The sequence below is a fragment of the Halichoerus grypus genome, chromosome 7 (genome assembly GCF_964656455.1).
Source record: "Halichoerus grypus chromosome 7, mHalGry1.hap1.1, whole genome shotgun sequence".
In the NCBI taxonomy this organism is placed as follows: domain Eukaryota; kingdom Metazoa; phylum Chordata; class Mammalia; order Carnivora; family Phocidae; genus Halichoerus; species Halichoerus grypus.
The window spans coordinates 83742997-83770733 of record NC_135718.1 but is presented as its reverse complement, the minus strand read 5'-3'; the positions used below and the strand labels follow the sequence as shown (position 1 = coordinate 83770733).

The following is a 27737-nucleotide window of genomic DNA, read 5'->3' as shown; positions in this document are numbered from 1 at the left end:
GCTGTGGTGTGTGGTGTGATTGGAATGCGTTAGAGGCCGTTGGTTGGACAAAGGGCGCTTAGTGACATCCTCAGATGTTCGAAATTTAGAGACAAAAGCAAATAGATGTTGAAACTTTGAACTTTTATCTGCTTGTCTTCCTATTGATTTTGTCACCTTTCAGGTTATCTTCTCAGTGAAAATAGCAGATTTTTGTCAGTTCACAATTTTTAAACAGATTAATATTCAATCCTATAGGTAATAAACATTTAATGCTTTTAGGCATTAACTGGCTAGATAGTATTGTTACCATTTGTAGACTAAGTAGCTGAGGATCAGGTGCTTTCCCTAAAGAAAAACAACTGCGGCAACAGCCGTGATATTCGGGGCCAGTATGCTCCATTTCTTCCCTCGTGTCATCGTTGACACACACACAGAGACTCACTGTAATGACCCGGATATGTTATCTGGGAAGACATAGGGCTAAACCTTTAGTTCTTAAAATGTGAGGTGCAGTAGAGTCACCTGGAGGCGTTTCTTAAAATGTTGATTTCATTTGTCTCTTGGAGGTTCTAATTCCCAGTGGCTGGTTTAGATTTTGCATTTTTAACAAACACCTCCAGTGATTATGATGCACTGGATTTAGGGACTGTTTTGTGAGAAACACTTCACTCTTTCCCACCGAGACTTCAGCATTCATTGTATTATCAGCTCGCTGGGTTGTCCTGGAGACCATGAAACAGTGGACCCACCCATTTTGAACAGGGCTGGGGCCCTGGACGAGCTGGAAGTGATGTGGGGATAGGGGCGGGGTTGTGTCATGGCAGAGTCTGAAGTGGGAGGAGAGGGCGGCGGAGGGGAGAGCAATGAGGGCTGAAGGCAGACATGTGCTGTGGGGGGTTCCGGCCCACTTGTGTGCCCAGCACACGAGCCCGGAGGGCAGACGGGACAGTGGAGTACACGTATCCCTCCTTGTCCTGTTCCCATGGGAAGTAAACTCAGGAAATGAAAATGTTGATCGATCTATGAAGAGATAAATTGCCTAAGTTTATCATAAATACACATTTATGAATTGTGCCCCAGACCCACAGCTGAGCTCATTTCCTACCGTCCTGTGGCGTCAGGTGAGGTCCTGTGTCTGGACTTCAGCTAAGATAGGGACAGCAGTGTGACCTCAGGCCTGGCTTGTGAGGACCCCGAGGCTGGCTAACTGGGGAGGATGCTGAGGTGGTGGGGAAGGTGGGGACGACAGTGGAGGGGCCTGGCTCCTGGGGACAGCTGTGAGTCAGGAACAGACTTTTGTATTCAAAGAGCCACTGAGGCTTGGAGGTGGTTTTGTTAGAAGCTGACACCTTATGGATCCACTTCTGGTTTCTGCAGCCAAACTTACTGGAAAACGCCTTCACTTTTGGTGATAATTAAACGTTCACTAGACTGGAAAAGCTGCTTCTCAGAGGATCTCCATGTCAAGTAAATAAAAGTTTGCAGGCAGCAAATGGAATGCCGGTCAAAGACAGGGTAGTAGTTCGATGAAGTTGTCCATTGCCCACATAAAGATGCAGGTGTTAGCACAAGCTTCACTCGCTATCCTGCAGTCTCTCTCGCTTGTGCTGAAACCTCAAGACATGCCTGATCGGAAGAGACGAATGCTGAACTGTTCAGAGCGGAAAACATACAAGTCCTAAAATTGCCCCGTGTTTTAGGAAAGCTGAGCAGTTTGAATCATTTGCCTCCCACTTGGAAAGGAGTCCAAAGTTTATAAACCCTCCTAACGTGAGTTTTAAGGTGACCAATGAGTCCTCCCTGAGCTGCTTCTGCTCTAAATACCAGGCAGGAAATTTGTGATCTGCTTGGCGGCAGCCCGTTGCCAGAGACTGCTGAGCCCCGTCATTCTGAGCTGGAAACACCTTATGCTTGTGGCCTCCCATTTGCTTGTTGGCTCGATTGCTGTGTGTCCTGAGCCGTGAGGCGGTCAGGCACGCTCGTGCGAGGCTTTGTGCCCCTTTACTTCTCCCCTCGCTGCAGTGCTTTCTTTATTGCTGGTTGCTGGTCTCCTTACTCCAGCCCCAAGAATCTGTGAGATGCTGGGGATTCGCCATCATGAGTGGTTCTCAGAAGGTGTGCTTAGCGGTACCCGCAACATCCTAAATCCATGTTGCTGTTTTGGATTCAAGTGCTCTTGAAGAGTTCATGCTACAGTGGGAAGTTTTAAAAGCTGTGATGATTTCCTCTTACCTACTTTCTAATTTTCAGAAGCCACGTGTCACATGTCACATTTTAATACTTAGTTTGTAATTACTTCCCCGGCCCCTCTGTGCCCTCATCCCACCCCCAGTCAAACACACACACATGGGGCAGACAGCTGTTTAGGGTGATGAGAGTTTGGGGGTGGCCATTTTTCCTCGTTTCTTTTCCTGAATTCATTGGTCTTGAAGATTGTTTACCTATGAACAACATCTTCTAATATTGTCTTTTTAAAAAAAAATTAATCTCCAACAATTGTCATCTTTTTGTTGAAAGTATAATTAATAAAAGTGGAAATGTAGGCTTTCAACATTATGGTGTTTTAATCTAATCTTTGAGTATCTCAAGATAACTGAGTTGCCATAGCAATCAGTTAGATGTGCAAATGCAAGAAAACTTTAAACAAATTTTTTTTTTTTTAACATATGTATTATTTGTTTCAGAGGTACGGTCTGTGGTTCAACAGTCTTGCACGATTCACAGTGCTCACCATAGCACATACCCTCCCCAATGTCTATCACCCAAGCACCCCATCCCTCCCAACCCCCACCACTCTAGCAACCCTCAGTTTGTTTCCTGAGATTAAGAATTCCTCATATCAGTGAGGTCATATGATACATGTCTTTCTCTGATTGACTTATTTCGCTCAGCGTAATACCTTCCAGTTCCATCCACGTCGTTGCAAATGGCAAGATTTCATTCCTTTTGATGGCTGCATAATATTCAGAAGAAGATAGCAGGAGGGGAAAAATGAAGGGGGGGAAATCGGAGGGGGAGACGAACCGTGAGAGACAATGGACTCTGAAAAACAAACTGAGGGTTCTAGAGGGGAGGGGGGTGGGAGGATGGGTTAGCCTGGTGATGGGTATTAAAGAGGGCACGTTCTGCATGGAGCACTGGGTGTTATGCGCAAACAATGAATCATGGAACACTACATCAAAAACTAATGACGTATGGTGATTAACATAACATAATAAAAAAATAAAAAAAAATAATGTTTTGATTGTGTCTTTTCCTAATTGGTACTCACTCATCTCCAGTATTTCCATTGGATGTTTTTATAACACTTTAATGGAGTAGATATTTATCAGCAGTTAGAAGTTGTTTTATAGACAGTAAAACTATTACAACTTTGTAATTTTTATCTTAAAAATATGAAATCTGCAATACTTTGACAAACCTTTGAAAAGTTGTACTTACTGTAGCTATCTTTGGCATTTCTCAGAGCAGAGAAGATTTGCTCCTCTACTTCCACACCCTGAACACGGGTCCCACCTGGCCCTCACCATAGTTTACGGAAAGTTGTGCTAACATTGCTAATTTTTGCTAACACTTTGTCTTCATTGTGTGTTATTACTACAGAATACACTGCCTGTTGCATAATAGGTATCCAAGAGTTGTTTCTTTGCTTGTTCTTTTGATAACTTTTGAACCTTATGTTTCAGGGGCTTGGACTCGGTTCAAGCCAGGCACTATGTCAAGATACACGAATGACCTGGGGCAGATGGAGCCTTCAAGGAAATCTCCAAATGAACGAGGGAGGCTTGTTCATGCTACAGTGAAACACTTTGAAATATATAGGTGTTGCAGTTTTTATTTTTGTTGTTGGTGGAAAAACCTGCATAACAAAATTTACCATTTTAACTATTTATAAGTGTACAATGCAGTGGCATTAAGTATTTTCATGCTGTTTTACATCCATCGCTGCCATCCACCTCCAGAACATTTCCATGTTCCCAGGCTGTAACTCCTTCCCCATGAACTAGTAACCCACTCTAGGGACCTCATATAAATAGAATCAGGCAATACCTGGTCCTTTGTGACTGACTCACCCTTAGCACAGTATTTTCAATGTCAAACTTTCATTATTAAGGTTGAATAACATTCTGTATGAATATACCACTTTTTGTCTATCCATCTGTTAACGGATGCGTAGGTTGCTTCGCCTTTTGGCTGTTATGAACAATGTTGCTGTGAACGTGTATATAGATATCCATAGGAGTCCCTGCTTTCTCTTATTTTGAGATTCCAGAAGTGGAACTGCTGGATAGTATTAGGTAAGCCTATGTTTGATTTTCGGAGAAACTACCATACTGTTTTCTACAGCGGCTACACCATCTTATATTCCCACCAGCTGTGCACAAAGGTTCCCGTTATTCCACGTCCTCACCAAAACTTGTTATTTTCTAGGGGTTTTTTTGGTTTGTTCTTGGTAATAGCCACCCTAATGGGTATGAAGTAGTATCTCATTGTGGTTTTGATTTGCATTTCCCTATCAGTTATCAGTTACCAGTGTTGAGCATCTTTTCAAACACTAGTTGGTCATTTCTTTAGAGAAATGCCTGTTCAGTCCTTTGACTATTTCTTAATCAGGTTGTGTATTTTTTTGTTGTTGAATTGTAGGAACTCTCTCTATATTCTTGATATTAATACTTTATTAGATATATGCAGGGATCTTCTCCCATTCTGTGGATTACCTTTTTACTCTTGATTATGTCCTTGATGCACAAATATTTTTAATTTTGATAAAATCCAACTTACCTATTTTTTTCTTTTGTTGCCTTGCCTTTGGTGTCATATCCAATAAATCATTGCCAAATCAAACGCAGTGAAGCTTTCTCCTATGTATTCTTCTATAAGTTTCATAGTTCTAGTTCTTTAGGTAAAGCCTTTGATCCATTTTGAGTCATTTTGTATGTGGTACACATTGAGTCTAAAACTTCATTCTTTTTTGCATGTGGGTATCCAGTTTTCCAACACCATTAGTTGAAAAGAATCCTTTCCCTCTTGAATGGTCATGGCACCACTGTCGAATATTTTACCATACACATGAGAGCTTATTTTTTTGTAATGTTGCTAAATTTGTTTATTAGTTCTAACGGATTTTTGTGTGTGTGGAATCTTTAGGGGTTTCTGCATATAAGGATATGTCATCTGTGAACAAAGATCATTTTACTTCTTCCTCTTTTATTTGGATACCTTTTATTTCTTTTTCTTGTCTCATTACTCTGGCTAGGCCTTAACATTACTATGTTTAATAAGAGTGGGACGAGTGGGGATCCTTGCCTTGTTCCTGATCTTGGAAGAAAAGCTTTCACGTTTTTACATTTGAATATGATGGTTGCCTTGTGTTTTTCATATATGGCCTTTAATATGTTAGAAGGTTTTCTTCTATTCCTAGTTTGTTGAGTGCTTTTATCAGGAAGGATTGTTTTATTCTGTCAAAAGGTTTTTTTTTTTTTTGCATCAGTGGAGATAGTCATGGGTTTTTTGCTTTCATTCTGTTAATGTGGTGTATGTCATTGTTTGATTTTCATATGTTAAACCATTTTTGCATTCCAGGAATAAATCCTACTTGGTTTGTGAATAGTTCTCTTAATATATTCTTGAATTTTGGTTTGATGGTATTTTGTTGAAGATTCTTGTATCAGCGTTCATGAGAAATAATTGGTCTATAGTTTTGTTGTTGCTGTTTTTCTTTGTCTGGCTTTGATAGCAGGGTAATGCTAGCTGCATGGAATGAGTTAGTTCAGGCTGCTGTAACAAAAATACCATAAACTGGTGGCTTGTAAACAACAGAAACTTATTTCTTACAGTTCTTGAGACTGGAAAATCCAAGATCAAGGTGCCAGAAGATTCAGTGTCTGGCGAGGGTCCTCTTTCTGGTTCATAACCAGCACCTTCTCATTATGTCCCGACACTGTGGAAGGATGAGGGAGCTCTGTGGTTCTCCTTTATAAAGGCACTAATCCCATTCACAAGGTCTCCACCATCATGACCTAATCACCTTTCAAGGACCTCAGCTTTTAATACCATCACCTTGGAGGTTAGAGTTTCTACATGTGAATTTTGGGGGGACACAATCAATCTATAGCAAAAGTGTTTCCTCTTCAGTTTTTTGGAAGAAGTTGAAAAGGATTGGCTTAATTCTTTTTTAACTGTTTGGTAGAATTCATGGAAGACACCATCTGGTCCTGGGCTTTTCTTTGTTGGGAGGTTTGATTCCTGATTCAACCTGTTCATTATAGATTTATTCAGATGTATTTCTTCATGATTCAGTCTTGGTTGTGTGTGTGTGTGTGTTAATGTTTCAGTGAGGGAATTAGGACCTGGAACTTCTTAGTCCACCATCTTGCTGGCATCCCTCTCTGCTACATTATCTTTACATTGTGTTACTGTCCTGTAAATCATTGGCGGTAGTACAAAGTGGTTCATGCAATAAGAGCTTCCTTTTCTTGGTTTCCAGCAAGTGTTCTCTCACTTTTGCACTGTTACATATGTATGATTGCACCCCTAAAATCAATGATTCATGGATATCACGATCTTGCTGTGATTAAAGTCTGTATTTTACACTGAGGCACATGTCTTAGTGCAGAGTGGTGACCCTGCTTTTGAGAAGTATGGGTTCGTGTTCCAAACCTGGTCATAAACAGCACTCGTATTTTTGTGACTTATGTGTAAAATGAGAATGTTAAAGTAGATGATGTTTAAAGGCCCTTTTATATCTAATTCTCTATGTTTCTATAATGTAGATAGCAATTTAAATTTTGAAACTATGTAAGTGAGCCTAAGAATATTTTTATGTGTACCTACTCAGGAGTACACTTACCTGAAACACTTTGGATTAGGTCAACAGGTAGCCCTTATGAAAATAGTAAAGAGGGCACTGGGATAAATTATTGGGACCTAAGAAAATCAGACTCTTAAATCAACATGCTCTTGCCCCAGCCTTTCAGAGGGTGTTGTAGGTTGTCTGTGAACCTTACCCTGAGGGTAAAATAGAACACATCTCTGGACATTTTCCTGGAGGAAATGTTCATTGTTGGCAGGGAGGATCTTTGGAGAATAACAGTATATGATACACCTCCAATACCCTTTGATTTTGTCCTAGGAGAATATGGTTCAAGTTCTTTAATAAATGGGGTTATAAGAATATGACAGAAAAAGCCCCCACCCTTGCTGTAAATAAGAAAATATGGAAGGAAAAAAAGATAGTAACAACTTCAATGTCAATAGAAAAAGAAACTAAGGGCGCACCTGGGTGGCTCAGTCAGTTAAGCGTCTGCCTTCGGCTCGGGTCATGATCCCGGGGTCCTGGGATCTAGTCCCGCATCGGGCTCCTTGCTATGTGGGGAGCCTGCTTCTCCCTCTGCCTCTGCTCCTTCTCCGGCTCATGCTCTCTTTCTCTTGCTCTAGCTTGCTCTCTCTCAAATAAATAAAATCTTAAAAAAAAAGGAAAGGAAACTAGGTTCATAAAGGTGGAAGAAACTATATGGTATTTGCATGGAAGATCCATCCAGAAAACTCTCACAAACTGGCCATTCAAACATGAGAGAAAACAAGATTGCTTTAATATTGCTTATTGCCTAAAAAATCATTATTGGCTATTTTAGGACTTGAGGCCTGTGTGTTTAACACTGCCATGAAGAAAATTTGTGTACACAAAAGGAGATTCTTCTTTATTTTCAGAAATCATAGCATGGAAAATACAACAAAATATACTTGAGAAGGTTTCTGAAAGCAAACAAAATTCTATAAACACTTAGTTTACTTCAGATGTTAAAATGTAATGTTTGTGAATAATACCACAAATATTTTTTGGCCAATATGCTTTTCTGTTTGCTTATAAATTATACGTAACTGAAGATGGTTACAGTTTATAAATTTCTAATGTGCATTGCTATTTATATGGTGTTTCTTTATGCTATTAATGTGCAGTGCCACTGTCTTCCATTATTTTCAGATATTTCTTTAGTTCACATTTTCACACTTATGATACTGTTAATTTATGTTATTTTTTCCTGCTCATGAATGTCAATAATGACAGAGAAAAAACTGAAGAATAATGAAAATGATGAGTCCATCAAAGTGCGATTAAAACAGTCCAAAAATAGGTGAAAGTTCATGAATTTTGCAGAAGTGTTTCATAATAGTGAAGTTCACTGATGTGAATTAAAGAATAGTAAATTTGGTCAAGATATGTGGTCCTCACATCTGCATAAGTGGGATTCAGGCAAAATATAAAAGAGCCAAGTATGGGGGAATGTGGTGGCATCATTCTGGCTCTGTCCTTCAACCAGGTAGGACTCACTCAAGCCCCTATGGGAAGTCACAGATGAAGACACTTCAGGGGGAGGATACCAGGAAGAAGGCAGAAGAGGAGGTGCCAGGAATCCGTCTCCCACCCAGGCAACCAGTCACGCTGGTAGAATCTGTCTAATGTAACTATTTGGGAACTTTGGAGACTTTACAGCTTTTGGGGGATGGCTTCGATGGTAAATTGTGATTAATTGCAGTCAACTGCATCTCTGAGCCCCAGCCCCAGCCCCAGCCCCAGGGCAGACAGCCATGCACATGTTCCTGGAGCACATTGCAGATAGCTTGCAGGAGGCCAGGGTGAGCAGTAAGGAACCATCCCCCCAGTATTGATCGTCTGTGTTCTGATCACTTATTGCTGCCTTAAACTCTATCCTGGATGTCTGAAATACGACCTACTGGCCCTGCTCGAGGCTTATTCACAAATGTTGGAGTCTGGGTCCTGGGCAGTGTGGTTGAAGCTGTTACTGTACATTGGTCTCATCTTTCTGCTTGAAGTTCTGTTGAGAGTAGCCTTAATTATATTCTGTACAAGAGAAATTAAATGTAGTTAGCCCTAGTCTCTGTTGGTCAGATTTATCAGAATGGCAGATGGAGTGGTATACTCATGTGACTATTCGAGTTCAACCAAGAAAATTAGGGTCAGATATTGGAGGACGCAAACTGCCATAGTTCCTGAGCATTCCTGAACATTGTTGCTGGGCATGCCAAGAATACAAAGCCCTGACCGCTCTTTGCTTACTGCCTTCTGTAAAAGAGGTGGGTTCCCCGTGGTCGGTGTTCCTCAGATGTGGCACAACCACGACTACCTGTGTAGCATAGAGAAGGCGTCTCCATACTGGCCCTGTGGGACTCAGGGCACCCAGGGAAACCAACAGAAGCATGATGCTTTTGCTTCGCAGTCTGCTGTAATAAAGCTCTTTGTCTCTGGAAGAAAAAAGTCCAATAGAAGCCTGAAAAGAAAAATAAATACATGGTAAAGGAATATATAAAATAAAGTAGAAATTAGTCCAGATAATTGCTAATAAAAAATTTATATAAATTAAATTTACTTGATAAAATGAGATTTTGAGAAGGAATTTTAAAATGATTTGTGACATATACAAGAGACATTACATAAAAAGATGAATGATGAAAGTCATGGAGCGGTCAAACATCATATAAAACAAATAATTAGAAAGGCTTCTGCTAATAAGTATTTAATACACACCAAATATCGTGTTATGTTATTTAATATTTGTAAGCTCTCGTAAAACTTGAAACAATTGATCTTGTTAGAATGTTGCCAGATGACATCTATATTGATCTTAAGGTTTATAACAAACTTGAAAACCAGGTATTTTTAAGAAGCAGAGAATGAAGTTATGAACACTCAAGTAATTTCTCAAGAACTTATATAGAACATATGATCTAACTAGGACTCAGTTTGCTTCCTTCCATCCTCCCTCCCTCCGTCCTTCCTTCTTTCCTTCCTTCCTTCCGTCTTTCCTTCCGTCCTTCCTTCCTTCCTTCCTTCCTTCCTTCCTTCCTTCCTTCCTCCTTCCTTCCTTCCTTCCTTCCTTCCTTCCTTTCTTCCTTCCATTCTTCCTACCTTATTCCTAACTCCAAAGCTATTAAACTTTCTGTCACTAAGTCTCTTATTCATGCACTAGGTATGAGTAACTTATAAATATGAGACCATTTGGCAACTGTCTACAATGTTATGGTAAATGGAAAAGGCTGTGTTAGCTCTGGAGACATAACCAAATGATTCCGACCTATTCTCTTTTGCATTCTACATCTCGCATTTTTTTAAGTAATGAGATTATCTAATGTAATAAGTGCACATCATTTGTGGTGGTCTTGGAAGGTATGTGTTGTGTGGGGGGAAGGTGCAGGCAGGTGTCCAGAGAGGCGGCTAAAAGGCATAAAGAGGGTGCTAATATCCTTTACTTGTGGACAAGGGACTTCTTTGCTTTTTTTGGGTCTCCTAGAGCTTGAGGTGAATGATTTCCCTTTCATACCCTTAACATCAATGATTCCAATGACAAGCCTGGTTTCAACTATGTAATCCCCTTTGCGTATCTTAGGTGGGAAGGCATAAAGTTACCTATTGCACTTGCAAGATATTGAATACATTGTATTCAGTAAGTCCTCATGAATGAATGAAAGTATTGGGAGTTACTTATAGAAATGTGGCATAAGTAAGATAGCATCTTTCCTCTCTGCATTGTTCAGTTTTTTGCTGTGTTAAAGTCCCAGAGCTGTTCCTCTCCACGGTCCTGCTTCTGCACTTTCCAAGTTCAATTTGGTTGCACTTTTTATCAGTTTACACCCCATTCTACTCAGGCTGCCACTCACACTGCAAAAACCATTGCCCATAGCACAACTTTTATTACTGTCTATGAAAAGAAAACACAGATTGATATATCCTCAAACTCTGTGTAACCTATAGAACATGCAGATAGATAACTTATTCATGCAATATGACTTTTTAACTCAAAATACTAATATGAAAAATATGAATAATATGAAAAAATACGTAAAAAAGGACAGTGAAGCCAGTCCTAATTAGCATTGTCTGAAGACCAGCAGCATGTTACATCTTGATTAATTAATAGCTGTCCTCTTTCTTGATTGCCTTAGAGTAAAAAAAAAAAATACTGCATTTTTGCATATGTGTGCCATGTCATTCACTCCTTTGTTTTCACGTTCCTGTCCCTGGTGTCCGTGGAGCACAGCAAAACTGATTTGTTCAGGTCTTCGCTCGGTCATTAACTTACTGTCCCACCTTCCCCAGTTCCCTGAAGTTCTGTGAACGTCAGTCTCTTCATTCATAAATGAGGTAGTCAGAACTGCACTCTTCTTCATCTGTATGCTGGGGAAACCAGTTGTCTCTCCAACCGTAAAATTCTGTGGATTTGATGAAATATTATTTGAAATAAGACCAATTCATGGTGATGGATGTGGACATTTAAGGTTGCAGGACTGAGCAGGACAAGCATCTTGTGAAGAAATGATTTTGCCTGATAAGGAGCTTTTTGGCCTGGACAGAAAGAATGAAAGAAGGAGGAGATAATATAATGACCCTGCAAAAATAATGAGGATCTATTCCCTTTATCAACAGTGGAGATACTTTTGGGATCATGTTTCCAGTAGAGGGTGGGCCACAGGGGAAGTAATTCCTTTGTAGCCTGTGGGTTTCTCAAAAGAGAACAGAGATCGCCATCTTGATAACTAAAGATTTCGGGGACTGAGAATAAAAAGTGGCTCAGCTGGGGGGGCACAGCAGAGGGTTTGGGCCCCTCGTAGACTTCAGAGTGGCCCAAGAGTCTCTGCAAAACCGGGAGATTTACTAGAGGATGGGTGTACTCAAAACTGCCATGCACCTGCTTGGAAGCAGGAATAAAGCCGCAGTGCTGTGTTCCTCATCGTGTTTCCTGATGTGCTTTGCAGTAAAACATGTTTGTCTCATATGTTAAATATTCCCCGAAGTGCTAGAGGTAAAACCATGTCCCCTCAGAGAATTTCATAGCATCCTTGTCTTTGCTTCAAGTCCCCTGAAGGAGACCTGTGATAAAGATCTGAGCACAAGTAGTTTGTTCAGGTGGTTCTAGGAAGTTTTGGCCTTGAGTGTGAAATAGAGAGGGAAAGGAAGAAAGTCAATACCCAGGGTTTACTGATGATTGGGCAGGTGATCGGGGCACCCCACTGTGATCCCTGGGCGATGGTTGGGAACATGTTTAGAGCTGTCCTAAGCGGCAGGAGAGCCAGGGTACGTAGGCATTTTTCAGTTGTGCTGTGTTAGGTTGTTCAGAGGGTGAACTTCCTGGTGCTTCCCCTTGGCCCCACACACACAGTACGTGCTTCCAGCCAGAGGCAGCTGACAGAGTCCGGCACAAGACACACTAGTGCGAGGACACGAATGAGAACACGGTCCCCACTTGCGCTCCTCAGACCCATCTGTGTCTCACATTCTCTTCCTCACGTCTCATCTTTGCTTTAGCAAGATCATGGCCCATCAAGATTTGACATACATACTTACAAAACCTTTTTATTTTGAAATAATAATTGTAAGATCACATGCACTTTAAAGAAATAACACAGAGATCCCATATTTCACTCATTTTTCCCCAATTGCAGTTAGCTTAGAATATATCATTAATAATCATTTTTTTCCCTTTTATGCCACAGATTCCAGATTTACCTCAACCAGCATCAACACATATGATGATCTTGGTTGCTTGCTCAGCAAAGTAGTCAAGATATATCACGTTAAAGTATATGAACATCTGGGGTCTTTGCTCCTTCAGACCATGATTTCTATGTTGGCTACTGAAGGTCATCACCAAGGATGGATGTCCTAAGGGGTGCCCACGTCAATCTACTGAGCTCAAGATATACACATCTTTGTCCTTGCTTGCCACAGTCCCATCTCCTGACCCGAAGGGTTCATTGTTTCCAGCAGTATAGTATTTTATCTCCTGGCCACCTACAGGTCTACACAAGAGAAACCTCAGATAACTAAGTGGTTGTCATAGCTTTATGTTTATCAAAACTCAAGTCTCTTCTAGGAGGAATGTCCCCCACTCAGCCTTCCTCTAAGACAGAACTTGATGGCATAGACTCTAATGTTAGAGGGACAGGAAGTATAGATTATGCCCTGGGTCACTGAGAATGATCGTGAGATGAGCCACTCTTAACCACCATTTATTTCCGTTCCAGAGATACAGGACCATTGATGCACAGGACCCCAGCCCCACAGGTGTCTTTCCCAAGCTGGCCATCTCATCTAAGCTGTCTGTAAATGAAGCCCTTCCAACCTTCCAGTATTCTATTGGGAAAGAAGTTTCTGGGTGAAAAGTACATGCTAGAACCAGGCCATCCTATTGTCATGAGCAGTCCGGGTTCTCAGAAGCATCCACTCAAACGTCCCCTGCCAGATCTCGACATCTCAGTCCTCCTTAGCATGGGCGACTTACTGCAGCTCGAGTTCAGCCTCGGTATAACCGCTCACTCTAGCATTAAAGTCTTCGTCTTCATTTTTAACACGTTCTACTCTTTGGCTGTAGAAAGAGGAAGGGAAGTTCTTTCAAGCCTACCGAGGAGGCCTTCTGTCGTGCACAGCATGCCCTGAGTTAAAAGGCTGGCATCAGCCTGTTTTTTTGTTTTGTTTTTTTTGTTTTGTTTAAGAGCTCTGGCTTACAGTTACTGTTGGCTTAAAATATGATAGGCCTTAGAATACTGTGAAGGCAAATGCAGTTACTGCCAGACCTCATCCCAGTTCATTAGAGCCGAGTCTTAGAACTTCGTTGCTTCAGTAAATCATAGGTTAACACCATGCAGCTTACCATTGGCAATGGCGACCTTGTTTGCATTTTCTGAGAGATCTCATAACCCCATCTTAAAAATCTGACTTCTGAGGCCATGTGTAGTACCAGTGGTCTTTGTTTGGGTCTCACCAAAAAAGACCCTGATCCATAAATTTGAGTGCAAATTGTTTATTTTGGCAATGATGCAAGCAGCACTGTGATGAAGTGAGTTGTTTGGGTGGGGAAAGGAAGGAGTCAAGTACAGGTATGCCAATGACTGCTCCTTCCACGGGTGACTGATTCACGCACTTTCTGGAGACCCCCCCTGAGCTACTGTATCTGAAGAACGAGGGACGGTGTCATTCTCGGTGGAGAACTGCTGTGTGACCAGTGTCATCATCTTGCCAATTTGCATATGTGCCCAGAAAACTTCCTTGGGCAAGGAGAGTTCTCATTCATCACACAAAGAACTGCAGTTTCTTGCAGTAAGAAATAATTTGATATGTATAGAAAAGTTATGAGTACAGGGGCGCCTGGGTGGTGCGGTTGGTTAAGCATCTGATCTTGCTTCTGGCTCGTGTCGTGATCTCAGTCATGAGACTGAGCCCTACGTTGGGCTCTGGGCTCAGTGGGAAGTCTGCTTGGGTTTCTCTCTCCCTCTTCCCCTCCCACTCATGCTCTCTCTCTCATAAATAAATCTAAAAAAAAGAGAGAAAAGTTAAGAGTACATGTGGACATGAGGTCCTTAGTATCTGTTATACCACTCTTTAACCAAATTAATGCAAACTTTCCTGGATGAAAAGTCATCTATTTTAAATATAACAAAGAGAAAGAAGTTATGCTTTATTTTACCCTTTATGCAGTCAAGTCTACTGACCCATCACTATACTTACGAGGTGAGCTAAAATTTCTAGCATCACAAAAGAAAGCAATAATCTAGGATCACTGAGAACGTGTGGCTGACTAGAGATATTCACCAAAATTTGCACCCATTCACCACACAATCCCAGGTGGGAGCCAGGTCAGACCATTTTCATTATGTGATATTAAATTGTGCAACTAATTATCAGTCTCTTGTCTGATGACCCCAAACACCATATATAACTAAGGAAAAAGTAATTATTTTCCATCTGGTTTCATAAATGGGAAATCTGAATTTCAGACATCTAGTCTCAGCTAGTGACTAATAATACAAGGAAAACTCAGAGCTCTGTGCAATTACCCACTGAAGGCACAGATTTACCCAGGTTTAAATGACCTCAGACACTATCAAATGTATGTGTTCACTATAAGCTCTCAGAATATTAAAGTATACAGAATATTCTTAGTCAAACAGTTTTGTTGTACGTGGTTTCTAATTATGGAAGCAAGACATCACCATTATCATCAGTCACCTCCACCGCCACCGCCACCAGCACGACCATCACCACCAGCACTGTTTCAGAAGAGCACGTATGTGCTGGTGAGAATGGTGAAGACGTCCCATCTTTGCACTCAGGCTTTGGGCTCTTCCTGCCTGGATTTCTTGTGTCTATATTTCACATTTTCAAATGTGGCTGCATTTCTGTTGACTCCAGCTCTGCTGGAAAAATATACATGTTTGTAGTTTGGACCAGTGATTTGTCTCACTAAGTTCCTTGTGTTTCTGGATTTGCTGAAGTACGTTTAAATAACAGCAGTAAGAGTATTCACTCTCAGCACATTCAGTGCTTACTAAGTGTAATGCTCTGTTCTCATCATGTGGGATACAGTGGTGAAACCAAAGTTCCTGACTTCAGTGACTTATAATTTAGTGGAGGAGACTGAGCAAACAGTCGGGAAATATGGATTATAACATCCTATCATACTCTGAAGAAAAAACATAAAGCAAAAGTTAAAGGGGTATAATGAAAACTTATATTCGATAGGTGGCCCGCCCTGACAGGGTGACATTTGAGCAAAGACAGGAACAAAATGTGGCAGAAATTTAAATCAGTGACTGAGGGAAGCAGGGTCCTGGCAGGAGGACATAGTAGAGCAGAGGCCCTGAGACAGGACAGTGTGCCATGTCTTTGTGGGAGAGTTTGACATCTGGGATGCTTAGAGCAGAGAGGGAGGACAGAAGTGAAGAATGTTTGAAGAGAAGCTCAGGGCCAGATAACAGGGGGCTTTGTAGCTCATGGTGAAGAGTTATATGTATTTTAAGTTAGGAAGCTGGTAAGAATTACAAGCAAGGGAGTTGTATGGTCTGTCTCATACCTTAAAAGAGCACATGGCTACTATTTGGAGAAAAATGTAGATAAAATGTAGGAAGGCAAAAGGTGATGGTGCTTGGATTGTGTAGTACCATTGGAGATGGTGATAAATTGCCAGATTATGGACGGATTTTGAGATTATGCCTGGCGGCATGCGTTTGTCCTGGGTTCCTGACATGTACGTGGTCATATTAATGTTGTCTAGTCAACTGAGGGCCTGCTCTGGCCCTGCTTTATCCGATAGAATTTATCTAGCCAGGGTCTCGATATTCCTTAAATACTTCTAATGACACCATGTGGCATATCCAAAGGGATAAATATGATGAGATACAAGAGCTGTCTTGAAACCACATGGAGACTTTCTCAAAATTGGGAATGCTGTGCCGGGAGACGAGAGGATGGAGTCGCTCTACCCGGGTCAACCTCAGACTGCCTGCCACGCCTGCCCTTGTGCGTTTGCTAGCGATTCCCCTGTCCTGCTTGCTGGCAGTGGAGTTTGATGGTCTGTGATCAAGTGTATCGGCTTTACCTTGATGTTCCAGACTTGACAGGGAGAGGGATGCAACCACACAGGCATGGAGGGAGGGCTGTGTCGGGGAGGAGCCTGCTGCACCTCCAGATGGAGGTTAGCCTCCCCATCTGTACCTCCCAGCGTGGATGCCACTGCTCTCACCAACGCATCACGCGCCACAGGAAACCTCTCCCTGATTCTGAGCTTTCCTGTGTTCGGGATCAGAGAATCCTGGAATTTAAGTGCTGGGGAGTGCCTTAGAGATGATTTTATCTGATAGAGAAGAAAACTAAGGTGTAAATGTCAAGGATAATTCGCTGTTGCCACAGAGTCGAACAGAGGCAGAGCTGGGACCAGCTTATACCTTCAGTGGCTTTTCCTTTAAGAGTCTGGCTGATTACGTGAGATTTAATCCCACAGGAGTTGTAAGAGGAGCATTCCATCTTTAATGCCAGGACATGTAATTATTCACGTGAGTGTGTTATTTTTAGCTTTGACAAAAACAGTTCCATTCATCTATTTTGGACACTTATCAGAAAATTAGTCCCAGGGGCGCCTGGGTGGCTCAGTTGGTTAAGCGACTGCCTTCGGCTCAGGTCATGATCCTGGAGTCCCTGGATCGAGTCCCGCATCGGGCTCCCTGCTCGGCGGGGAGCCTGCTTCTCCCTCTGACCCTCCCCCTTCTCATGTGCTCTCTCTCATTCTCTCTCAAATAAATAAATAAAATCTTTAAAAAAAAAAAAAAAAAAGAAAATTAGTCCCAGATGTTTCCTTTTGTCTCATTTTATTATAAGAATAGTTTAAAATAAGTCATGATGGAGTCCAGACCAAGATGGCGACATAGGAGGCTCCTGAGCTTCTGTCCTCCCACAGATGCACCAAATACATAGCTCCACATGGAACATTTCCCTCTGAAATCCTGAAACTAGCTGAGCGGCATAAGAGCACCGAAACATACACAGTAAATACTATAGATCTCAAGGGAGAAATGAACAGCAAGACATTAAGCATAGGGGATTTCAATGCTCCACACTCAAAATGGATAGATTATCAAGATAAAACCAGTAAAGACAAAATGAGGCTTAGTTAGACCAGTTGGACCTAACAGACACATAGAGAACTTCCCATCCAACAGCAGTGGAACACACATTCTTCTCAGGCACATGTGGAACATTCTTCAGGGTAGATCATGTGTTAGACCAAAAAACAAGTCTTAATAATGTTTAAAAAACTGAAATTATGTTAATTATCTTTTCTAACCACAATGGTTTGAAACTGAAAATCAATTACAAGAGAAAAACTAAAAAATTCCCACACATATGGAGATTAATCAACATGCTAGTGAACAACCAGTGGGTGAAAGATGAAATCAAAAGGGAAATCAAAAAATATCTTGAGACAGAGGAAAATGGAAACAAAATGCCAAAACATGGATGCAGCAAAAGCAGTTCCCAGAATTTTATAGTGTTGAATGCTTACATTAAGAAAATGTATCCCAAATAAGCGTATATTTACATTTCAAGGAACTAGAAAAAGAAGGACAAATTAAGGAAGGAAATAACTCAGATCATGGGATTCAATATGAAATAGAGACTAGGAAGATAATAGAAAAGATCAATGAAACTAAGAAAATTGACAAATCTTATGACAAAAAAAGGGAATGCTCAAATCAGAAATGAAAGAAGACATTATAGCTGATACCTAGAAATACTACGGATCATAAGAGACGGACTGCTATGAACAATTATGCCATCAAATCCAATTACCTAAAAAGAATGGGCAAGTACCTAGAAACCTACAACCTATCAAGACTGAATCATGAAGAAATAGGAAACTTGAATGGATCAATAAAGAATAAGAAGATTGAGGTGTAATCATAAATTGGATATAGAAGGAATGCACCTCAACATAAGGCAGGTTTCCTCCGGTATCCAAAAGTAGAGCATTCCTGGGAGACCTTTCATAAGCTGAAGTGATTGTAAAGCAAAGAAGCAATTATTATTTCATAAAAGCAAAAACCCTCTTTGAATTTCTTTTGGTTAGCAAAAATAGATACTAATGTGTGTCTTTCTTAAAGCAAAATGGCATCAAGGGAACCTTTGGATGGCAGGGGAAACCTGTATAGGCCGTATATGACAAGCCCACAGCTAAAATCTTACTCAACAGTGAAAAGCGGGAAGCTTTTCCTCTAAGATCAGGAACAAAAAACAAGGATGCCCACTCCCACTATTTTTATTCAGCATAGTACTAGAAATGCTAGCCAGAGCAATTAAGCAAGAAGAGCAATAAAAGGCATCCAAATAAGAAAGGAAGAAGTAAACTTGCTTCTCTCTGCGGATGACATGATCTTGTACAGAAAAGCCACAGAGACCACCCAAAATCTTAGAACTAACCCATTCAGTAAAGTTGTAGGATACAAAATCAATATACAAAAATCATTTGCACTTTTATACACTAACAATGAACTATCAGAATTTTTTAAAGTCCCATTTACAGTAGCATCAAAAATAATAAAATACTTAAGAATAGGTTTAGCCAAGGAGTGAGAAGATCTGTACACTGAAAACTATAAAAAAATCAATGAAAGAAAGATACTTGGTATACCTAGATTGGAGTAAATGGAAGAATAAATATTGCAAGATTATTATGACTCTCTAGTTTCCCTGAAGTCTCAGGCTCACATTTCTGTTTGCCTTTGCATGGTTTTAAGAAAATGAAAAGGGGCGCCTGGGTGGCTCGGTTGGTTGAGCGTCCGACTCTTGATTTCAGCTCAGGTCATGATCTCAGGGTTCTGAGATCGAGCCCCGTGTTGGGCTCCATGCTTAGTGGGGATTCTGCTTGAGATTCTTTTCCCCTCCCTCTCTTTCTGCCCCTCTCCCTGTTTGCAAGCTCTTTCTGTCTCCCTGTCTCTAAAATAAATAAATAAATCTTAAAAAAAATGAAGAATGTGGAAGTGCAAATTGACTTTTCTTTTTTCCTTTTGTATTTATTTATATTTATATTTTTTGTCATGATAAGTGCACTCTTTAATCCCCATCACCTATTTCACCCATCCCCCTCACCCACCTTCCCTCTGGTAACAAGTTTGTCCTCTATAAGAGTCGGTTTCTTGGTTTCTCTCTCTTGCTTGCTTGCTTGCTCATCTGTTTTGTTTCTTAAATTCCACATGAGTGAAATCATATGATAATTGTCTTTCTCTGACTGAATTATTTCACTTAGCATAATACCCTCTAGCTCCATCCATGTCATTGCAAATGGCAAGATTTCATTCCTTCTTATGGCTGAATAATATTCTATTGTATATATATACACCACATCTTTATCCATTCATCTGTCGATGGACATCTGGGCTCTTTCCAGAGTTTGGCTATTGCGGACATTGCTGCTGTCAACATTGGGGTGCATATATCCCTTTGAATTAAGTGTTTTTATATTTTGGGGGTAAATACCTAGTAATGTAATTCCTGGATTGTAGAGTAGTTCTATTTTTGACTTTTTTGAGTATCCTCCACACTGTTTTCCACAGTGGCTTCACCAGTTTGCATTCCCACCAATAGTGCATGGGGGCTCCTTTTTTTCCACATCCTTGCCAACACTTGTTATTTCTTGTCTTTTTTTTTTTTTATTTTTTTTTTATTTTTTTATTTTTTTATTTTAAAGATTTTATTTATTTATTTGACAGAGAGAGACACAGCGAGAGAGGGAACACAAGCAGGGGGAGTGGGAGAGGGAGAAGCAGGCCTCCCGCGGAGCAGGGAGCCCGATGTGGGGCTCGATCCCAGGACCCTGAGATCATGACCTGAGCTGAAGGCAGGCGCTTAACGACTGAGCCACCCAGGCGCCCCCTTTTTTTTTTTTTTAAAGATTTTATTTATTTATTTGTGAGAGAGAGAATGAGACAGAGAACGTGAGAGGGAGGAGGGTCAGAGGGAGAAGCAGACTCCCCGCTGAGCAGGGAGCCCGATGCGGGACTCGATCCCAGGACTCCGGGATCATGACCTGAGCCGAAGGCAATCGCTTAACCGACTGAGCCACCCAGGCGCCCTATTTCATGTCTTTTTGATACAGGCATTCTAACAGGTATGAAGTGATATCTCATTATAGTTTTGATTTGCATTTCCCTGATGGGAGTGATGTTGAGTATCTTTTCTTCACAACTTTAAGAAGAAAAGCACTAACTTTAGCTAAGTTTGCCCTTTTGTATCTCATAAATATGGACAGTCTAGGAGCTGGATGCTAAGTAGTGATGAAGCGTATAAAGCACACCGAGGTGCTTTTAGAAACTCAGAGATAAATGGACCTACAGTACAATATGCCATTTCTAGGGGCTCGACAAGCTGCCGTCCTGCTGAGGAGGATCTGGCGTGTTACCATAAGCAAAGGCCAGGTGTGGAGGAACGTGAAGTCTCCCTGCTAAGCCGCAGGCCAGCGAGGGCCGCACAGATGGGAGCCCCACCCCTGAGTGTGACTGTTGGCACATTTGATGCACATTGTCTCCATTTTACATTTGACTCTGCTCATTTGTGTGGTATCTCAGGATACACTTACTTGCCAATCACACACACAATAGCAAATACTTTTCCCAGTAGCAATTTATAAAAATAATTCAGATGAGAGACTACTTTCAGAATTGTTAATGAAGTCAGATAAGAGAATGTCAGCTTTTCTTTTCCCCAAACTCACATTCTTTTTACAGTGCCAGAAAGCTTTTCCCAAAATGTCTCGTGCCTAAATAAATACCGCAAAATGGAGCTAACTGTATAAAACAAACTCTAAGGATTAGCATAATGTGGTGTTGGTTCTTAGAGTCCATTGTTTTCTGATATTTTCTACATGATCTATAACTTCATAAAATGAACCCCAGTCAACATGTATTGAGCCAAAATAGCATTGCAGAAATGTGATTCTTTTTGTTTTGTTTTTCATGTTTTTTTCAGCTTTATTTCCTTTCTCATATCACTTCCTAATTCTAGGACCTCATAAACTAACTCCTTATGTGGTAGTTCCATGTTAAGAATTTCTTACCTCCTTTCCCAGTTTTCTGCTGCTTACACTTCAGTGCAGATGTTGAAACAGACCGATAAGTAAAACATAGCAGCAAAAGTGCTGTGAATAAAAATACAGCAGAGGGGGAGGAGGATTGCCGGGGGAGAAAGGGGGATTATCATGGGATGGGCTATTGGTTAAAGACCTGTTAAATCAGGGCTCTGAACGTTGTGTTTCTGAAGGAGCTGGGAAGATGGAGTTACCTCACACAGATGTGGAGGGACGGTGTGGAGTGAAGATGTGGGCCACCAGCCAGGAGCTCAGCTTTTGAGATGTGGGGTTTGAGGTGTCTGTTTGAACTCCAAGGGGTGGACTGCCTTTGTGAGTGTGCAGATTGGGGGTGAGGTCCACAGTGGAAATCAAATCTTGAATGCTTCTGCAGTAGATCTCATTTGTAGCTGTCAGGGTGGATGTGTTTAGCAAGCATAGGAAGAAGAGAGCAAAAACCCAGGAGGATGCCAACATTTGACTACGGGAGAGACGAGAACTCAGTGCAGAGGATCTGATGGGCGGCCAGTGAAGGACACGGGGGAGATGGGTGTTGATGGAGGGAGGGTCTCTTCCGAAGGCTTCTGTTCGTCCAGTGGGGCAGTAGCATCAACCTTTTACACAGTGACTTATGTATCTTATATTTTACAAAAAAAGAAAAAAAAAATATTGTCCTGGGGGATTGACATTATCAGCTGAGAATGAGAATTCAAAGGATGTGCTGGAGATTTGAGAAGAGACAATGGTCTGTAGACGTTGTCAAGGCAGTAAGAATTGTTGAATCATGGAAATGTGGTAAGATTGCCTGCTCCAGGTTCATGGTGATGGATTCAGCATTACTCCCCTTGGCCATGTTCTGCCGTACACGTGCAGACACAGAGTAGGCTAAGGATTGAATTTAACCAGAAGTTTTGACCAAGAAGACACTATGATTAAAAAAAAGTATACCCTTAAGGATTGGTGTGACCATGTGATTTGCTGTAGCCGAAGAGCTAAGAGTCGTTTTCTGACTTCCGGGCTGAAGCATTTATAAGCAAATTCACAGAATTCTCCGTGCTTTTTCCTTGATGCTGCGGAAGCTGGCGTGTCATGTTGAAAAGGACTTGGTCCACATGGGAGTGGCCTCGAATGCTGAGCAACTGCATGGGGAAACTTCCCTGGAGAACGCAGATTGATGGAGAATTTTATGAGAAAAGGAATGAACCTTTTGTTTCCAGCCACTGAGCTTTTGGCGATCTTGTTGTCACTGTAATCCAGTGTGTCCTACCTAATAACAAGTCTTGCCTGTGGGAGCAAATGGCTGAGGTCAGATGGAGGACAAGATCAGAAGGACCGAGATGTAGAAGCAGCATCTGTGTGAAGATTTAAATCACCAAGAATCATGAGGGAAGAAGTGCTGGAGGAAGTGAGGTTGAGTCAGGAGATAGTGTGATCAAAGAGCGGGGAAGGAGAGGAGCTGAAGGCTCAGGGATGGCTGTGGAAAGTGGGGGTAATGAGGATGCGTGACCCCAGAGCATGGAGGATGGGGGAACTGAGGAAGGCTCTGGAGGGAGCTGTAAAAGCAAATGGAGGTAATCACTAGACACTAATATTAACTCTAAAGGATGTGGCCTTTAAAGAATTGGGTGACTTTTCAAAGGGAATGCATCTGAAGCACATAACCTTTATCAGGATTTCAAGGTCCATACCAAATGGAAACTTTAAAAATGGGTCATTCTCTTGGATTTTTAGACCTCGGAAGCAACATCAGAATATCCTCCCAAAGTAAGCAGTTTCTCATGTTGGAGTCTCCAAACAATAAAAGACTATTTGGACTGAAATTATAATGGGCTCACACAATTTACAAACCTTGACCTCCACTAATGTTGCTTGAAGGTTGTTGTTGTTTTTTTTTTTTTTTAGATTAATTCACAGTTGTGCTATTTGTCTTTTTTATAAGTATGTCAGTTTCTTATGTTATTTGGAAAGAAAAACACAATCTCTATACCTTCTACTCAATTTTACTGTGAAGTTAAAAGTGCTAAAAAATCTCCTTTAAAAATACAGTCTGCCTGATTCCATTTACATGAATTTTTATTCATTACATTTTTTTTTTATTTCAAAAACTTGGAGTCATATATTTAACAGTGTGAATCTTTTGTCACTATTATGTAATGATCAGTAGTGCTTCTTTTTTTTTTTTTTTTCCTTAAGATTTTATTTATTTGAGGATGCCTGGCTTGCTCAGTCGGTGATCAGCTCATGGTCGGCTCAGGTCATGATCCCAGGGTCCTGGGATCGAGCCCCCCATCGGGCTCCCTGCTCAGCGGGGAGTCTGCTTCTCCCTCTGCCCCTCCCCCTGCTTGTGCTCTCTCTCTGTCAAATAAAATCTTTAAAAAAAAAAATTTTTTTTTTAAAGATTTTATTTATTTGAGAGAAAGAGTAAACAAGAATGAGCCTGAGACGCTTAACTGACTGAGCCACCCAGGCACCCCTCAACAGAGCTTTTTAAAAAAAATCCCTAAAAAAATGCTATCCTTTTGCTTTGAATATAGGTAAGAAACTGCTGAAAGTTACCTTTGTAAAAAAAAAAATATATATATATACATTTGACTTCATCAATGACCATGACGTGTGACTGAAATAACTGAAAAAATTCATCATAGATTCTCATTAAAACACAGTTGAAGTTATTTGAGGTATTAAAGTTTTTACAAATAGACTATGATAACAATTCCATTTTTATTTTTAAGAAATGTGTATTATTTTCTATAGTCCCACAACTATTTCTTTTGCCTTTGCCATTAATATTAGCCTAAGTGGAGGCATACTAGCTGAAGCTTGATCTTCATTCTTTGAGAAATACCTAAAAAGGACGTAATTATACAATACTACTTTATATAAAACATCTAGAACTTATCTATTTCCTTCATGATGTGAATTTTTAAATCTATACAGATTGCTTTTATGCTTTCCTTTAGAATTCAGTTTCTCAATCACTGTTTACTACAATCATGTTTTCCTAGAATAATCTTGGTTACAACTGTAGCTGTGCCGTCCCAGGGAAACGGGAGCGGTGGGCTCCTCACCCCAGAACACCAAGCCTCGATCCATTCTTTATAGTGTGCCCTGCAACGGGCGCCCATGTTTTTGAACTAAGTGGTTACATTTGCCCCGTCAGAATGAGAGTACAACATTTAGTAATGATTCCACTACCAAATATTTGTCAGGTTTTGCCTGGTCCTCCCTCCGTAATGATAAAAAGACAAGGAAAGAAACAACAAATGTTGGAGAGGTTGTGGAGAAAGGGGAACCTCTTACACTGTTGGTGGGAATGCAAGTTGGTACAGCCACTTTGGAAAACAGTGTGGAGGTTCCTCAAAAAGTTAAAAATAGAGCTACCCTATGGCCCAGCAATTGCACTCCTGGGTATTTACCCCAAAGACACAGATGTAGTGAAAGGAAGGGCCATATGCACCCCAATGTTCATAGCAGCAATGTCCGCAATAGCCAAACTGTGGAAAGAGCCGAGATGCCCTTCAACAGAGGAATGGGTAAAGAAGATGTGGTCCATATATACAATGGAATATTACTCAGCCATCAGAAAAGATGAATACCCAACTTTTACCTCAACATGGATGGGACTGGAGGAGATTATGCTAAGTGAAATAAGTCAAGCAGAGAAAGTCAATTATCATATGGTTTCACTTATTTGTGGAACATAAGGAATAGCATGGAGGACATTATGAGAAGGAAGGGAAAAATAAAGGGGGGGAATCAGAGGGAGAGATGAACCATGAGAGACTATGGACTCTGAGAAACAAACAGGGTTTTAGAGGGGAGGGGGTAGGGGGGATTGGTTAGCCTGGTGATGGGTATTAAGGAGGGCACATACTGCATGGAGCACTGGGTGTTATACGAAAACAATGGATCGTGGATTACCACATCAAAAACCAATGATGTATTGTATGGTGACTAACATAACAATAAAATTAAAAAAAAAAAAGGAAGCTTATTTGTTATAAGTAATTTGAGTGTTTTCTCTGTGCCATGCCCTATTCTTAATGTTTTATATGTCACCCTCACAATTTTTTGAGATGGTTCATTACCCATTTTTACTGAAACTGGGAGAGTGTAAGTAGTACGCTCTGCTTTTCCTCCCAGTTAGGATGTGGTGCAGCTGGGACTGAAATAACCACTCAGTACTTTTGCTAAAAGTACTTCTCTGTGTATTTAGAGAAGAAGAGGCATCTTCTCTAAATACAGATGCCTGGGCCCCAGTCCAGATCTGATGAATCAGACTCCAGTGGGCGAGGGTGAGTTAGGGACCGGAATCTGAATTTTCACAAAGTCCCCCAAGGAATTCTTCTACACTTGAAATTTGAGTGATTACCTAACTCTTTGCCTTAATTACCCCGACGGTGGGTGGTCTGGTCCCACGTTCTGTCTCCGTCCTGTCTCACTTCCAGGAGCTGTTCTCACCTGACGTAAGAGAAATGGAAAGCTCTGACATTAAAAGGATGTGTGTCCCATGCTGTGTGTCTTCTGCAAATGGACTTTAGCACAGCCCCCCCTTGCCTCAGGAGTTCCAGCAATGGGGCTGCTGTAAGATCCTTACAGGCTCAGCTCTTTGGGTTAGAGTGGAGCTCTTCTGTGTTCCCTCAGAAAGTTCTGATGATAGTGTTATTTTTGCTGGATTCAGACTTCTCACCCCCTTACTTCAAGAGAACCCGGTTTTCCAGGCACCTCCCATGACCCGGACCCCGATGATCTGTGTCCTTTGGTGTGTCAGGTGTCGTCTGTTAAAACAGATCACAGCACAACTCTCATATATTAAGGGGGCAGATACCAACAACACAAAACTTCAGTCTTAGTCCAACAGGAGAGCCAGAGAAACAATGTTATTTTCTGGATCCAGGATCAGGATACTATGAAGAGTTTTAACTAATGCATTTATTAAATGTGTAAGCAGAACTTCTCTGATGCAACTTCACAGGAGACAAAACTGTACTCTCTGACTACCTGCTTTAACTACAGTACTTTGCTTGGAAAATTCCATAATTGTATCTATGTATATTACATCTTTTTCCTAAAATCACCATGGCGATCCCATTAAAAAGACTTCTGTCAGGAAAACAAGTACTTTTTCCCTCTGGATTTGGTTTAAAATATATATATATATATAATCTAAACTGAGATCATTTAAAAGTGAAATTTAAAGGGGACATTTTTAAACTTTACAAAATGAACAATTTTCACTGTTTACATTTTCTGTTTCTCAATCACCAATACTATTTGTATGACTTTGGTCAAGATTTTTTACAATTTTATTTAAATGCGATTAACTACACATCTTTAGAATGTACAATTGGATTAGTTTCCACATACATGTTCACGAATGAAACAATGGTGACAGTCAAGATGATGAACCTATCACCATGAGACCCTCTGTCGCACTCCTTCGGAACCCCTCCCCCGCAAGCTCCTGACCCTGACCCTAGGCAACCACTGATGTGCTTTCTGTCACCGTGAGCTTGTTTGCATTTTCCAGGATTTTATATAATCAGAATCATGTAATATACAGTCTTTTTTGTTTGTTTGGTTTCTTTTATTTAGCTTAGTCAGTTTGAGATATACCATGTGGTTGTGTGCATCCTTTGTTCATTTTATTTTATTTTTAATTTATTGTATAGACATACCACAGTTCTTTTATTCAATCACTTGTTAATGGGCCTTTGGGTTGTTCCTAGTTTTAGCTATTTTTTTTTTCCTAATTCTAGCTATCATGAATAAAGTTGCTGTGACCTTTCCTGTGCAGTTCTTTGTATGAAATTGTGCTTTTATTTCTCAAGGGTGAATCCCTATAACTGTCCAGGGTGAATCCTATGGAAGTGTCAGGAACTTTGAAGAAACTGACAGACTGCTTTTCAGAGTGTTTCTAGCATTTTATAATCCCAGCATAAGAGAATTCTACTTGTTCCTTGTCCTCAACCCTTGGTACAGTCAGATTTATTAATTTTAGACATTTTTATAGGGGCTAGTGCTATTCCTATAGGTAATGTCATTGAGGTTTTATTTTTTAATGAGTTTGCAGCTAATAATGTTGAGCTTCTTTTCATGTGTATAATTACTATTATATATCTTATTTGCTAAAGTGCCAGCTCAAATCATTTGCCTATTTATGAGAAATTAGTTGTTTGTCTTCTTCATTTTGTGAGTCTTTGTATATTGCAGATATAAGTTCTTTATTAAATATATAATCTGAAAATAACTTGCCTGTGGTTCTATTTTTCATCCTCTTGTCTTTAGAAGAGCAGAAATTCTTGACTTTGGTGCATTGTAATTGATCAGTTGTTTCTTTTTATGGTC

General features: G+C 40.7%; 1 protein-coding gene across 5 annotated transcripts in view; it reads left to right on the top strand.

Annotated features, from left to right (window-relative positions):
• Window positions 1-18725, top strand: part of ZWINT (ZW10 interacting kinetochore protein) — a 39452-nt gene extending 20727 nt beyond the window's left edge. Inside the window, exons 9-10 of one of the 5 annotated variants that reach the window (XR_004926734.2) lie at window positions 8304-8428; window positions 13024-18725. The gene's annotated coding sequence lies outside the window, so the exon portion shown is untranslated. The other 4 variants (XM_036122813.2, XM_036122815.2, XM_036122814.2 and 1 more) reach the window with 4 other exon arrangements.
• Window positions 18726-27737: the final 9012 nt, after the last annotated feature.